This window comes from Tachysurus fulvidraco, chromosome 11, assembly GCF_022655615.1.
Source record: "Tachysurus fulvidraco isolate hzauxx_2018 chromosome 11, HZAU_PFXX_2.0, whole genome shotgun sequence".
NCBI classification, from domain to species: Eukaryota; Metazoa; Chordata; class Actinopteri; order Siluriformes; family Bagridae; genus Tachysurus; species Tachysurus fulvidraco.
In genome coordinates, this window is record NC_062528.1 from 18304287 (window position 1) to 18321414 (window position 17128).

Genomic DNA, 17128 nt, shown 5'->3' on the forward strand with positions numbered 1-17128 from the left:
CGTTTGGAATATAATCAGTCCTTCCACTCAATTTACATTTAAAGCAAAACCCCCTTTAAACTACACAGATAAAAAAAAACAGTAAAATATTTGAGCAGGATTTGTCCTAAGTTCCTCTTGACTCCTATGAACCTGAACGTCGGAATAAACGTTTTCTGCTTCACAGTGCCGAAGTTAAACGGACGCATCGCATTTAGAATTTCAATGAGTTAAAATTCCCTGCAGTGAATTCAGATTGATGAAGAATATTTCATCTTCACTACCCATGTACCGTTTTACACACTCTTTCACTTCCCTAGAGTCTCCTAAATTGGTCTTTTGGCTATTGTCCAGAATAATTACCTCCTGTACTCTAAAATATTAAGTAGAAAATGCTTCCTCTGGATATGCATCTTATCTTGTCATCTTATGATTAATTCTAAAGCCTTGCTTTGTTGTTTCGTTAGTGGATTTTAACTCTACTTATTTCATTTTTCAGACACAGACTACAGTATATCTGGATATGGATTATTGGTGTATAGAGCATGGTTTGTTACTGACTTTGAGACAGCCTTGTCAAGATCACCTAGAAATTATATTTATGTCCATTTAAGGTCTGCTATGTAAGGAAACTACTAATATTTATAGTATTAGTGCTACTGCAGTAACAGTAATACAAAGAGCAGTGTGTGGAGTTTTAAATAGAGTGCAGCGTGACAGAGATTTTGTTTTGGGGTCCTAAGGGATCTGTATGGTGGACTGGTCTGTGTTGAGGAGTCGTGTTTTGTAAAATGTACTGTATTTATAATGTTTCTCACCAAAAGACTATACTAATTATGTTAATTACACCAATATACCAATTATATGATATGATTATTATACAATTATACCAAAAAATACCAATTAAATAAAAACTATTTCAAGACATTTCTTTTTCTAATATCCAGACTGAAATGCTCTCTTAAAAAATAGCATTTTAACCATTCATTTGTTATGAAGAAAAAAAAAATCTGTCATTAGTATAAGAAAATGGCTTGAAAAGAAATGAGTAAAATAATCTAAAACGGGCTGATTAATATTATATTAAAATTTAAAAGGAATAAATTTGCCCATATTCAAGCTATTATCACTATTTTTAATAGACACTATATTTAACGGATTATTTACTTTTGCCTAAGGAAATAAAGCTAAGTAGTGTTTTAGATCCAAGTTGAGCAGACCAGCATGTGAAATGTACTGACACTTCCTCAGAGACCAAATGGGAGATTTTAGCACACATAATGTTTTTGTCTGCAATTGATTTCATTGATTTTTTTTTTAGAATTATGGACTGCTTTACTGGTACTTGACAGCTTCACAAAAGACTTTAATTAAAAGCAGCACTTCAATTATATAAAGGACTCTGATGTTTGACTTCATTTACATTTAGGGTTTTTATTTTCCTCCATAGCAATTATAAGGGTGAGGTATATCATTAGCGGCTCATCACTGTGATTGTTCTCTGAACTTTCCAGTACTTTGCCCGTTGTGTTATACTCTATGCCATCTGTTATCTTTTTAATTAGTAATAACACCATAGTACATTTATACTTAGTCTTCTTCTTCATCCTGCATGGGTGTACATAATGCAGTCTATTTGCAGTAAGTGGTAAAAAAAGAAAAATAGTAATGTTTTGATTCTGTACTGCAGAATATTCAAGTTTCAATTCAATTCAAGTTTATTTGTATAGCGCTTTTTACAATAGACATTGTCTCAAAGCAGCTTTACAGAACATAAACACAGAGCAGAAGGTAAACATAATTAATGATAAAGGAATTAACGAATAATAAAAGAAATAAGAATTAACAGAATAAAAATTCTAGATTATTATTAGTTGTATATAGTTCACAGTGTGTATGTATTTATTCCCCTATGAGCAAGTCTGAGGTGACTCAGGCAGCAGTGGCAAGGAAAAACTCCCTGAAATGGGTAAAGGAAGAAACCTTGAGAGGAACCGGACTCAAGGGGGAACCCATCCTCATATGGGTGACACTGGGGTGTGATTGTAATATACAGTCAGTTAAATGTTGTATTGGTGTAAGGTTCAAGGACTTCTGATCTCCTGAGTACCACAGAGTCTAACTGGAGATGTCTCAGGATTCTTAGAGTCGGCCTCGGCTCAGTGGACGTCCAAAGGCTTCGTCCCACAGAGGACATTGGGAGCTGGTACAGTGTCTGGATGCCTCGGGATAGGTACAAAGAGAGAAGCAGTGGAAAGGGATTAACATATCTGCTGTTCATAAAAATGTGCTGGTCTGATGTACTGGTGCATGATATTATGGGATGTATTATGTGTACGCCTGACTAAAGAGATGAGTTTTTAATCTACATTTAAACTGGGAAAGTGTGTCTGCGCCCCGAACACTATCAGGAAGACTATTCCAAAGTTTGGGAGCTAAATAAGAAAACGCTCTACCACCTTTAGTAGACTTAGATATTCTGGGAACTACCAAAAGTCCTGAGTTTTGTGATCTCAGAGAGCGTGAAGGATTGTAACGTGTTAGAAGACTAGTTAGATACATGGGAGCTAAACCACTAAGAGCCTTGTACGTAAGTAGTAGCAGTTTGTAGTCAATTCTATACTTAACAGGTAGCCAGTGCAGAGATGATAAAATTGGGGTTATATGGTCATACTTTCTTGTCCTAGTGAGAACTCTGGCAGCTGCGTTTTGGACTAACTGTAACCTATTTATTAAAGATGCAGGACAACCACCTAGTAATGCATTACAATAGTCCAGTCTAGAGGTCATGAACGCATGAACTAGCTTCTCAGCATCAGATACAGACAGGATGTTTCTCAGCTTGGCAATGTTTCTAAGGTGGAAGAAGGCTGTTTTGGTAGTATGAGCGATATGCTTTTTAAAAGACAAGTTGCTGTCTAATATAACACCGAGGTCTTTCACTGTCGAGCTACTAGTAACAGTACATCCCTCTAAATGGGAGTTAAGTTGTGAGAGTTTCTGTGCACTGGTTTTTGGACCTATGAGTAGTATTTCTGTCTTATCGGAGTTTAACAATAGAAAGTTGCAGCTCATCCAGTCTTTTATCTCTCTAAGGCACTGAGAGACACTGTTTGGACACTGTGGCTGTGTTATCAGCATAACAATGGAAACTAATCCCATGTCTTCTAATAATGTTCCCTAATGGAAGCATGTATATAGAGAAAAGCAGAGGTCCTAGAACTGATCCTTGAGGGACCCCATAATTAACTGGTAGTAAACTGGAGGATTCACCATTTAATTCTACAAAATGGTATCGGTCAGACAGGTAGGATCTAAACCAGCTTAAAGCCTGACCATGATTACCTGTGTAATATTGTAAGCAATCTAGAAGAATGTTGTGATCTATAGTGTCGAATGCAGCACTAAGGTCAAGTAGAACTAATAGTGACATACAGTCTTGGTCCGAAGCTAAGAACAAGTCGTTTGTAACTTTAACAAGTGCAGTTTCTGTGCTATGATGGGGCCTGAAACCTGACTGAAACTCTTCAAGGATGTTGCTCTCCTGTAAGAAGGAGCTCAGTTGAACAGACACAACCTTTTCAAGTATTTTAGACATAAACGGAAGGTGTGAGATAGGTCTGTAATTTGATAGTTCATTAGGGTCTAAGTTAGGTTTTTTGATGAGTGGCCTAATAACTGCCAACTTAAAAGACTTCGGGACGTAACCTAAAGATAACGAGGAGTTAATGATATTAAGAAGAGGCTCACCAGCTTTATGTAACACTTCTTTCAGTAATTTAGTTGGAATGGGATCTAGTGAGCAAGTTGTTGATTTAGCTGTAGTAATAAGTTTATCTAACTCTTCCTGTCCTGTACTTGTAAAGCTGTGTAAAGCCTTAGGTGAGATTGTGTCACTGGTTGCTCTCATATGTTGAGCATCACCTATTTTATTCCTGATACTTTCGATTTTATCAGTGAAGAATCTCATAAAGTCCTCACTACTGAAATGTGATGGAATAGTGTGTTCAGATTTCAGATTTTTTGTTAAACTAGCCACTGTGCTAAATAAAAACCTGGGAATACACAAAGGCTTTGCAGATAAATTGCAAAATGTCTGTATGTTAATTAAAAATAAACCTAAACTCAGAAACCTTTATTGAAATGTTTGTGAATGAGGGGTCGGTTGGTGCTGTATTTATGTTATTCCTGTAAGAATTAAATAGTCTTATAATAGCTTTATTGCAGCTTTATAATGGCTTTCAGTATGAATTTCAATAGCAAGTTATCAGAGGGGGAAAAAAATCTATTTCAAACTTGGCATCAAACACATTTCACGGTTAGCTGGTAAAAAAACATGTATCTTAGCTTGTATCTTCTCACTGCAGTTCAATATCAAATTAATACGACCTTCAGGATAGTAGATAGAGGCAGAGACTCAGCTTGGTTAGTTAGCAATCTCCACGATGACTGGCATGATGGTGCTGATGGTGGTAAATTAACACAAGACAAGAAAAGACAAGACAAGACAAGATAAGATAAGATTTTGGAAATTGGGATAGTGAATATAACAGTGATACAGTCAGTGTTCATTGTGTCAGCTCTGTTCCCTACTGAAGGGGAAGGAGTTATAGAGTTTGATGGAAACTGGTAGAAAAGCCACCTCTGTAGCGTTCTGTGGATGTCTTTAGTGGTCTCAGTCTATGGCTGAATGTGCTCAGGTAGGACTCCAGTGTCACATGCAGTGGATGTGATATGTTGTTTCCTCAGCATTCTCCTCAGCCAGAGACTCCAGCTCAATTTTATGACAGAGCCTGTGTTCCTAATGGCATGAAAGTTCAAGATGGATATGAGAAGCTGACAGAGCCGGAGAGAGTAAAAAGCTTATGTTCTGCTGCATTTTACTCTTCAGGTAGAGATGATTTCCCACCAGACCTCCATCAGAATGTTACAAATGGCATTGTGGGTATTAAAGGAATTTATTAACCAAGGTTAATGGAAGACCATGTTGATGATAAAGGTTTAAGGATTTTTTTCATCAAAGTGTAAACTTCAGGAGCGGCCACTTTAGTATGGTGTACATACATATGGTCTACAGCTGTTATTATTCAGAATATTATACAATTAAGACCTAACATACCATCATATGTAGAATTGTTCAGCTAAGTTTGGTATTTTCGTGTAAGGTGGCAGTACACCCTGCAAACAAAGCCAGTCCACCACACCACCAGTTTGGTGCATAAGATATTTCATTAGTGATCTTAGAGGTTTGCCATTTTGAATCACACCTGTTCAAGTGTTTGCATCTGTTTCACAAAATGCCTTTATTCAAATCAAGAGACAATTATTTTGCAAAAGCAAAACTGATTTCTGAAAAATACAGGAACATTAAGCAAAACAAATCATATCGAGACCACTTATTTCTGTTTTGTTTTTTTTCCAGAGTCTGAGTGTACACGCCCCTCGAAAACTATTGGAAAGTTGAAAGAGAAAAGAAGGTTTAAAATTTCAGCTTTTATTTTCAGGCATTTATATGTCGGTATGTTAAACGACACGGGACATTTTGTATCAGAACACCCAGTTTTTAGGCAAACAAAAATACTGGATCGTGTGACTGACAGGTGTTAGGTGTTCTTGTTACCCAGGTGTGACTGATTATTGCAGCAATAAATCTCTAAAACTCTACTCTTGGTGTTCGGTTGCCTTCAGTTTCACCTGTGAAGTCTGCATTTGTTATTAAAGTGTATAACATGAATTTCAGAGAGCTGTCCACAAGAGGAAAGAGGGAAAATCAATCAGAGGCATAACACAAACATTGGGTATTGCCGGAAAAAACGTTTGGATTAGGAATGTCCTGAAGAAGAAGTAAAAACACCGGTGTACTGAGCAACCAAATAGGTCAGCCAAGGAACAGGAGTCAGCAGTTTTTGACAGAAACAATGTGGAAGATTTGGAAAAACACCAAAACAATGGTAAGTGATCATGAGCAAATTTCCACATGCCAAGGGTAAAGGTCTTACAATCAACTATTTGAAGAAGATTCCATAAGGAGAAATATAAAATTCATAGCACAAGACTAAACACCCTCATTAGCAGTAAGAATTAGAAGGACAGATTGGAATTTAAAAAGAAGTACGGAGATAAGTCAGAAAAGTTTTTGAACCAAAATGAACCTTTAACAATGCATATAAAAAAAGGATCTGATCATGAGCCAACACATATAAACTCACTGGCCAAGCATAGAGAAGGTAGTGTCATGGATTGAGCTTGCATGGCTGCTTCTGGAATGTTTACAGCATTTGGCAGATCACCTTATACAGAGTGACTTATATTATATATATCTAATTTAATATAACTGAGCAATTGAGGCTTAAGGGCCTTGATCAGGGGCCCAGCAGTGGCAACTTTATGGACCTGGGATTTGAGCTCTGGGACAGACTTCTGAACACCTTACCCACTAGGCTACCACATCCTCAGACTAATCACTAAACGTTATTAAGGATACTCATAATAGTAAATGCAAAATAAATTCAGAAGTCTACAGAAACATTCTATCTGTCAATTTACATTGAAATGCATTCAATTAACTCATGAAGAACTTGATTGTGCAGCCAAAGACAATAATCCAAAACACAATGCTAACACAATAATGGATTCAAGGGATAACGTGGAAGGTTTTCGACTTAGAAGTCAATCACCAGACCTTAAACCAGCTGTGTTGTTTTTCCAAATTTCTTCAGTCTGTATCCAAATAAATGAATTGGTTTTTGTTGTTCCAATATTTTTGGAGGGAACTGTAAACCCCACACTGTGGTGTAACCTACAATATAATATAATATAATATAATATAATATAATATAATATAATATAATATAATATAATATAATATAATATAGGGGACACGGTGGCTTAGTGGTTAGTACATTCGCCTCACAACTCCAGAGTTGGGGGTTCGATTCCCGCCTCCGCCTTGTGTGTGTGGAGTTTGCATGTTCTCCCCGTGCCTCGGGGGTTTCCTCCGGGTACTCCGGTTTCCTCCCCCAGTCCAAAGACATGCATGGTAGGTTGTTTGGCATCTCTGGAAAATTGTCCGTAGTGTGTGAGTGTGTGAGTGAATGAGAGTGTGTGTGTGCCCTGTGATGAGTTGGCACTCCGTCCAGGGTGTATCCTGCCTTGATGCCCCATGACGCCTGAGATAAGCACGAGTAGTTCGGATAAGCGGTAGAAAATGAATGAATGAATGAATATAATATAATGTTTAAGATCCAGAGCTACTGTATATCTAGTGATTAGATTGTGTAGGCACTATTGAAAAATGAAGCGCTGTAATTCTAAATGATTTTTTTCATTTAGATTCATTTAGATTTCAATTCTAAATGAATTTATTACTAAATGAGTTGTTCATGTCAAGTAATTCATGGCACAACAAAGCATGTATATTTATTTAGTTATTAATCAGAGCAGCTAAGTTACCAGGAACTGAAACCGAACTGTGACAAAGGAGCATTTCCATCACTGTATTCTGAGTTATGTAATAAAAGGTATCTTTAAATGTATCAAGGGCTAAGGATAGAGGGATAAAACAGATAAAGGATCTTCACACAATCTTCACACATCATAGATCTCTTATTGTTTTGATATTGTGCTTTTTTATGAGAGAGAAAAAGAGTGAGATCACAACATTCTGTTTCTTTCAAAGTTTAGCTTGGCTCAGCCATAAACTGCTCATACTGTCCTAGGAATATTTATGAATAGACCCATTTGTCGGAAAAAAAAATGAATAAACAGTGAATTCACAGTACACTATTAGCTCTTATAGTTATAACTTGGCTCACCGGTCACATGAAATCAAACCTCAACACAAGTAGTCTATATATAAAGTCAACTTGAGTCTAATGTGTTTTGTCGGTGAAAAGCTCAGGGATTACAATGTTCCAGTAAAAAGTCAGAATGCTGCTTACATTTAAAGAATGAGCTTAATATTTAATTGGATTAGATTTAAATAGATTATGTTGATTTAAAAAAAATCTGTATTTGGGGGATCTTGGAAAAAAAAATTTATTTATTATTTTTTTTAATTTTTACAGTTACAGAGAATCTTTGTTTTTCCCTGTCTATCAGTGAATAAGGGATTATAAATAAGGGAATAAGGAATAACTATTATTGTACACATTTGTTGAAAACAACAGTAAATATATATGTATACAATATGCAAGATATATAAAGGATAAAATATAAAGGTTAGTCGCTTTCTGGTTGGGGGTTCGATTATCTCTTCTGTCCTGTCTGCATGTTCTTCCCAGTGGTTCAGGGGTTTCTTCCAGTATGTTGGGTTTCCTCCTTCCAGTCCAAAGACATGCATTGTAGGCTGAACGGCATCTCTAAATTCTACGTAGTGTGAGTGTGTGTGAGATTGTGCCCTGCAACGAGTTGCCACCGCATCTAGGGTGTCCTCTGCTTTGTGCCCAAAGGGATATTTCCTGGGATAAACTCTAGGCTGCACACAATGTAGGATAAGCTCTAGATAAAATGGAGAGATGAGATGGAGTTACTGTTGCTTCGGCAAAGCTGATTTATTTTAAATTACACCTTGTACTGAATGTTACGTTTCATTATGTAATTGTGTATGTTTTGGTATGTCTTTGTAATGTTTTCTTCTAACTTGTTTTTTCTCTCTCGTTTTTTTCTGTCTGCTAAGCAGCGCTTCAAATTATCTGCAGCTGATTCCAATCAGTGGCAGCGTGGCTTACCTGCTATACGGCGTGCCGCAGATATAAAACAGCAGAGAGACACAGCTCACGGAGAGTTTTCCCTTATCCGCTATCCCAGCACCGTGGTTGTTCTATTTGCTATTAAGCAATTGGTGAAATGTAAACATAAAGTGTGGTTACAACGACGTTACTGCTGATGTGCGAGTCTGCCTCTGTCAACCTGTGTAGAGAGATGGGTGCCGATTTATTTGGGTTTAGTCCCCTTCTATATTTTTCACCCGTTTTTCTTTAATCAGGGAGAGAGGTAAGAACAGAGCCGATCCTCACCTCCCTGGGGCCCTGTGCAAAATTTTGCTAAGGGGCCCTCCTACCTGACCCGTGAACCATGCAAACCATTTGCCACACATTCACACTTGACACCCCACTGCTCCCACTACAAACCTCCCTCCTTTTAAAAAAGTTTGCTCCTAGTGTATATGCAATAGCAGATATCAGAAATTACATTTTTACTAGTGCAAAATGTAATTCCTGATGTCAAAAATATGGTTACTACAAGAAATCACACTCATAATATTTAAATTTTAAGTATTGAAAACTGAATTCTTGATATCAAAAATCCATATCATGTGAATGTATAAAAGCTAAAATGGCTTGCTAAAATACCCTATCACTGTGTTTTATAGTATGCACGAGAGCAATACTTGATCCCTGATGGTTATTATTTACTGAGGGATGTGCATTCATATTGACCTGGCATTATGCCCATTCCAGTGTAAATCCATTGGTTTCCATATTGCATTAACATTGTTGTAACCCTGATTGAGTGACTATAAACATTGTCATTTAGGAGCGCTATCATGCTACTTTTTGTACTGGTCCCCACACAGATGTTGCTGCTGGAAAGCGCATATGAACGCATGTGCACGTGCGGTGCGGCGATCGAGCTGCCGTTTATAAACACTGTTGGCCTTGGGCATTTATTCACACGAATGTTCACACAATAAATTGTTGTGTGACTGACAGACAGGCCAAGAGATGCACTGTCAGCACTGCACAGCTAATTTAACTAGTCAGATAGAGACTAGATACAGAATCGCATTAACTTTAATGTTATTTGCTCTTGCTGACATCAAACTTGAAGAGAACAAAAGTTTACCTGATTGCTGTTCTCGCATTTCACTCTCATTTTGTTTCTTTTTTCTCTTTTCATGGCCAGATGGATAGCTCCGTTTCATGCTGTCATCTACACAGTAACACGTGCTGTAAAATGATGCAGGGGAGGCGGGGCCTTGTTTAATTTGCGGGGCCCTACGCAACTTGCGTAGTGAGCGTATAGGGCCGATCGGCTCTGGGTAAGAATGTTGTCTTTAATTTTATTTTCATTTTGGGCAGAAAAGTTACTTTGTTAACCTTAAGTAAGTTTCTGTTTTGTTTGTTGTTTCTGGCATTTGCTCTCTCTTGATGCCTGGGTTGTTTAGGCTTATTTACTCAGACATTTGCATATAATTTATATTCATTGGCTTTTGTTGAGCCCTGAACAATAAACTCAATTAAAAAAAATTTTTTGGTTCGGTGTTTTTTCAAATTATGGTGTTAAATAGAGGGGATTTGTGTGAATCTTTATGAGAAGTATCAATTTAAAAAGTGAGAAGAGCTGCGAAAAGGAAAGTTCTATTTTTTTTACTTTTGTTTGTTTTTTTGTTATGTTCTCAATAACCCCGAGACACCTTGAGCTCGTAACACTGAAGTTTTTGGTTAAATCATGCTCAGAATAAAGTGATAAACTCAAGCTTTTTGTCCATGTATTGTAAACAATAATGTTTGATGTTTAATGGAACTTCTGCCAAACAAGCCATTTCCTGTTATCACATACATTACAAAGCTATAAACTGTCCTTGAAATCAATCAAGACAGCAAAGCAAAGATAAACTGCAAAATGTTCACTTTATTTGCATTCCTGTGCAAGTACTTACTATAGAAACAGTAACGTTACAACAAGCGTTTTTGTATGGAATGGCTTTGACTATTCTCTGCCTGAACACTAGGGACATTCTGACAGGCTTTGTTTATCTATGCCATGTGCTTTTGATTTTGTTTTGCATATCACGTGTTTTGCCCCACCCCTCCCTTAATCCATCCCACGCCTGCACACCTGTTCCTTGTGTTTCAATAATTGCCTTCCCTATTTAAACCAGTTGTCTTGTGTAAGTCCTTGTCTTTGGCTTGTTGGTGCAATTTGGTCTGTTTATTTTTCAATATCCCTGCATAACGATTTGATCTTCCCTTCAGTCACAGCTTGTAACCTTGGGGTAACCATAGACATTCAACTGTACTTTTCCTTACTTGTTGCAGACACACTCATGTTCTTTCTCTAAAACATTAGAAGGATTTGGCCATGTTTGTCCACAGAGGCTGCTCAGGTATTTGTTCAGTCTCTTGTCACCTCAAGACTGGACTTTTGCAACTTACAGCTGGCAGGTCTACTGCAATGAACGCAATTCGTCCCTCCACAAATGATCCAAAATGCAGCTGCACAACTTGTTTTCAACCTGCCTAAGTTTTTATGCATCACCCTGCTCCTGCGCTCCCTCCACTGGCTTCCTGTAGCTGCACCCGTTAGATTCAAAACACTGATGCTCCTCGTACTGCACCTCGCAACCTTAGAGCTACCAACACTGTTTGACTGGTCCCATTATCTCTCAGGGTAAGAGCTAAATATTCTACTAGACACTTTTCTGTTCTGGCACAAAGGTGGTGGAATGAACCTCCCCTAGAGATCCAGACAGCTGAGTCACTGGCTATTTTTAAATGACGAACGAAGACCTACGTATTCGTGAAACACGTCAACTAGCATTTTCTTCCCTGTTTGTGTGTATGTGTATATGTATGTATGTGTGCTTTTAAGTCAATCGTTAAATACATTAACTCTGCTTCACTAGGTTACTGACTTGCTGTAAGATACAATAAGCTAAATGCAACAAAAAATTTAAAGTGAGTTTTTTTAATCTCATGGTATCTTAATTCTGTAACCTAGTGAACCAGAGTTAATGTATTTAATGATCGACTTAAAAGCACTTTTGTATGTTGCTCTGGAAAAGGGCGTCTGCCAAATGCCGTAATGTAACTGTTGCTTCTGTTGTGGTGTGTTGTCTCCTTGTTTCTCAGTTGCTATCCATGCACTTGGGTCTGGATTTTTTTTTTTATCAGTATAGACACCCTCCTTTTCTGACTGTTTTAACATCAAGCCATGATTTGAATTACAGCCAGCACTTCTGCCTAAGCTGCTGTTATAGAAAATCAGCATGTTCTGACAATTTACCCACACCGCTATACATGTGTATATGGTTCTAATTAAATGCTTTTCATTTTTTTTGTTGATGTAACAGATGTTGGATGAGGATATAACAGTTCATGACCTTCTGTTGCAAGACACTGAAGATATTCAGATATCCAATGGAGGTGAAGTGCTATGACTCTTCAATTCAAATTCACTGCAAATTGACATGGACACTGTGCATGCTTCTGTGATGGTCACCATGCACAGGGTGCTCACTTCCACTAGTTCTGTCTGCAGAGATGCCTTTATATAGAGGCATACTTTTTTTTTTTTCCTTCATTTAATAATACCGTACTGCATTGTAACACAAACTGGGACTTTGATGTGACTTATAGCTAGGTGTAATGTGCATTTGCTGGACTGGTAATAAATAAGAGTAGGATTTATATAAGAGCTAGGGTTTACTAAGGATTTCTTTGTTCATCTGATAAAATCATGATGTAGTTAACTGTAACATCAAAAGGCATAACTCTGGGATGCTACGAATGTTTTATAGTTTGCATTTTTCACGGTGGCCTATAAAGGGTGAAGACTGTAGACAGAGTCTTCTGTTATTCAGATCAGGATCAGTTCCAGATATGATCTGTAAAATGACAACCTTGTGCAAGAAGAGTAACGATCATAGACAATAGAGAGGTATTGAAATTTTCAAGGCACTCCATCCAGGGTGTATCCTGCCTTGATGCCCGATGACGCCTGAGATAGGCACAGGCTCCCCGTGACCTGAGGTAGTTCGGATAAGCGGTAGAAAATGAGTGAGAGTGAGTGAGTGAAATTTTCAAGTAAGCTTTAAGATATGAGGAAAAACCTAAAAAAAAAAAAGTGTAGTTTTGAGTCAATAGTAGAAAACTTCAAAAAATGTTAAAACAAAAATATGAACTTCAGCGACATATTAAAAAAACAACTAAGTACAGCTGAGTGAAATTTACAGCAGGGCTATGTACAAATTATAATACTTAGTTCAAATTTGGCTAAAGATAGCGGCATTGGATGAACATTGAGAACATAGTCTAAGTAAATGGTTTAGTTTCCCTCAGTCAGAAGGTCTGAGGTTGCTAAGTAGAAGTCTGTGGCATCTTTTATATATGATATTGTTGTAAACTTTTTCCAGAGAAGACCAGGAGACTTGGATATCCTTGTGCGGTAGTCTTTATTGTAGATACACGATGAAACGAGTCTGCAAGTCAGAGCGTACTGACACGGGCGCTACAGTCATCAAGTCTGACTTAAAGTTGTAATACATTGTAAATATACACAATTTAGGGGGCAGTCCCATCAGAGAGAGATAAAACACTCAGGTGACGATCAACATTAACATAACAGTCTTTCTCAGACCCCTTCATTATCATAGAAAAGAGTTCACCTCTAATGTTTGGCATTCCTTCTTTGACTCAGACCTTGAACCCCATTGCCAAATTAAACAATGGGACAGATGTCACAATGGGACAGATGTCACAAAGGGACAGATGATATCCTGAGTTACCTTTGCCCTTTCCTTTCATATTAATGAGATACAGGAACCACAAGACTAATGTAAAGTTTGAATTGAACTAGCCTCGTATTCTATCTGATCCACAGAAATATGCTAGAACTAAAAGGAAATAAAACAATGACTTAATTATTTTCCCACAATATTAAAATATTTAGTTAAACTGTACAAGATATATATATTTTTGCTCATTTTAATTTGCCAGATCTGAGGTGGGGGTTGTAAATAACATTTAATGAGCTCCAATTATTAGAAAATCTATTTTGAGTTTCATTTAGATTTAGGTTGTTTTTCAGAAGCAAGAGACACAGCTGGCACGGTACATGTGCAAATGTTTATTTTGCAAAAGTACAAAAAGGCAGAGAAATTGATTTATTGAGAATGTAACCTAAGTAACTTTAGACAGGACCACAAGAAGAAATCAAGAAATACATAAAATACTTTTGTAATATAATTTACGAACTACTTATACTCTATAATAATAAATGTCTCTACGCTTAAATGTCAAGTAAATTTGTATCTCAAAGTCTGCCAGGAAAAATATAGCTACTTAAGCTGTGAGTAGTTATTTGTAGATAGATTATTTAAAAAAAAATAAAAATATATAAAAATATATATAAATATATATATATATAAATATAAATAAATATATATAAATATATATATATACACCAATCTCAGTGTGACCAATTTAATTTCTGGCCATGGAAATAGAAACTGGGCAAAAACAGGAACAAATTGGCTATTAACCAATCACTTAAAATACAAATAATAGAGATTGAGCATGCATGTAAATAGAGCCCTAAAACTACTGAACATGTGGAAATGACAGAAAAAAGGACCGACTATGATCCCTTAAGTAGCGATTGATAGCGATGTTAGCAATGCAGGTATGTTCACAAGTTATTGTTATATATCTGAAAAACCGGGTATAAGAGAACGTATTTTCCCATGTGTATATCTACACATCTTATTTTGTCTAGTTATTACCCCATCACAATACAGATTACGAGGATGAAGGCTAGTGTATGCTCCTCTGGTGCACACATTTAAACATGTCCTCTTCTGTATACATGGGCTCAGAGGTGCTCATGATTTATAGGGGAGAGGCGGTTCTATCCCTCCCACAAGGCACATGGATATGCCAAGTAATGTGTCACATCAATGAGCAATACACACTGTATATTAATTTCTGTGGAATATATTTTGCTGGAAATTTATTAATTTATCTTCAATAAATTCTTTATCCTGGTTGGGTTTGTTGTGGGTCTTGAACATGTCCCAGGAACACACTGCATGAATCAGGAGTACACCCTGAATGGAATGCCTGTACTGTACATCTCGCACCTACTCATTCACACACCCTGCTTATGCAGCTGTTGGCATATTTTTGGGAGGCCCAAGGAAACTGGAGAACATGAAGAAAACCTGTACAAGCACAACAACATGTGAAACTCCACACAATCTAGTAAGCGGAGTTCAGGAACAAACCAGGGACACTTTCTACTCATGGAAATCAGTTCCACATTTCCCTTTTACGTTTACGGCATTTGTCAGATTGCTTTATCCAGTCTGACTTACAGAAGTTCTTTAAAAATCTCTATTAATGAATACATCAATATGGCTTCACTTATTTTAGGAAGATGTACGTCATTTGAAGTCTGCCAGTGACTGTTTCCTCATCTACGGGACATTCATTTCTCTGATGCCAGAACAGAGAAGAGTTCAGAATTCTCTTAAGAGCTCTGTACTTATGAGCTACTGCAAGTTTTTTAATAATGTCACCTTTCAGCTAGTAAAAGCAGCAGCATACAATAAAGAGTAAATCATCCACTAATGAACATACGATGCCTGTAGCCGTATATTTTAATTCTCGTTTTTGTGCTATTACAACTTACTTGTAGAACAATTATGTTACTTTTAATTACGATTACACAGTATATACAGTATAGCTCGACAGTGCCTGCCTCGGTTAGTCCAAATTCTGCACCATTAATGCATAACTGTTTCATTTGAGACCTAAGCACTCTGGAAGTAGTTGTGTAATAAAATGGCAAATTTGAAAATGTTCTTTTTTTTTTTTTTGGCTCGTTTCAAAAATGGAAAATCTCTCTCATGCAGAGCTTTTTCTGACCTGAGACTATATTCAAAACATTTATTTTTCCTTTTATTTCTGTCTTACTCCTTGTACCCCATTAGTTTGTGTATACCTCAAAAGGGATTAAAAACTATATATCTTTACATAAGCAGAAAAAACTAAATCTGGATGTAGGACTGTCGGAACTCAGAGCCTGCCTCCGAGTGGACACATCGCAGGGTGAACCACACTTTAAGACTTTTAGCCGAGTATTGAATATTGAATACTATTTAAATAAGTATTTACTATTAAATTTACATTTACATTAACTATTAAACAATTTATCTAAACTAAACTTTACTGTTGCAATATAATTGATAGAAATTAAACAATGAGAAGACTTTCCAAACCTGGATGAGAATGAGCAAAGTCTCCAAACACGTCAGTCTAGAGACCACCAACATTTAAACATCTTACATGTATGTATTCAGTCACCCACTCTATTGAGATGCACTTTTTCATATACAGTGTGCTGCCCAGGTAACAATACCAACACAAGAGACAGTCTCAGTTTTGTGTTTTACGTTATCCTCATCATTTATTCTTCCATTGTTAATAAACCAATGCAAAATTCCTGGCAAACAATAGCATAATCCATTATCAGGACCATACTTTGCATTTTTATCACAAAAGATGATTTTATAACAGAGGCGTGTCACTTCTCTACTCAGCTTAATCACAAGAAAGCCATTTCACAGGGAATTTTGTTCCTTCTCACTGTCACATCTGGCTCTCTCATTAGGGATGAATTTAAATGTAGAATTTATTGTGAATTGATATATTCCTGTAAAGCTGCTTTTCAACAACGTCCATTGTTTAAAGATATTTACAATTAAAATCGGATTAATAGATGAAGTTTTAAATTCTTAAATCATAAATCCAAAATGGCTTCCTATTTACAGTATGAGCAGATAACATCGCTTGCACTTCTGTTGAAGGGTTTTGTAATTTCTGTAAATTTAGCATTAGATGCTAAAATCACCTCAGAACACCCATTACCCCGAACCCTGATGCAGAACTGCAGAAGACCCCATGAGGTTCAACTAATGTCAGCCAAAATACACTGGTAACAGGATCACTGATAATAGACAGTATGAATTTTGGGAAAAGACCATCTGGGGATGTTTTTCCAATCTTTATCCGCCCAGTTTCATTGCCCACTGTAGCCTCATATTCCTGTTCTTGGCATCCGCCTGAGGCATTTAAATCTTGTTGCAACATACATGTTTTTTGGGTTTGGTTTAATGACTGGACACCACTTCCATACCCAAGAAAGACGAATACTTATTAAGACATTCACGATTGAGTTTGCTAGTTCCTTCCAGATGGCAGAGAATAAAATACAGCAATCTGCAAGCTGGAGTAAGTCATGATAAATATTTTGAAATATCGATGTTCAAACAGGCTACTATTCTATTCCGAGAGAGTAGCATGACCAAGCGACATAAAGTGCCGAATTCACTGTCCAGTCTATGTGTAGGTATGTGTTCTAAATC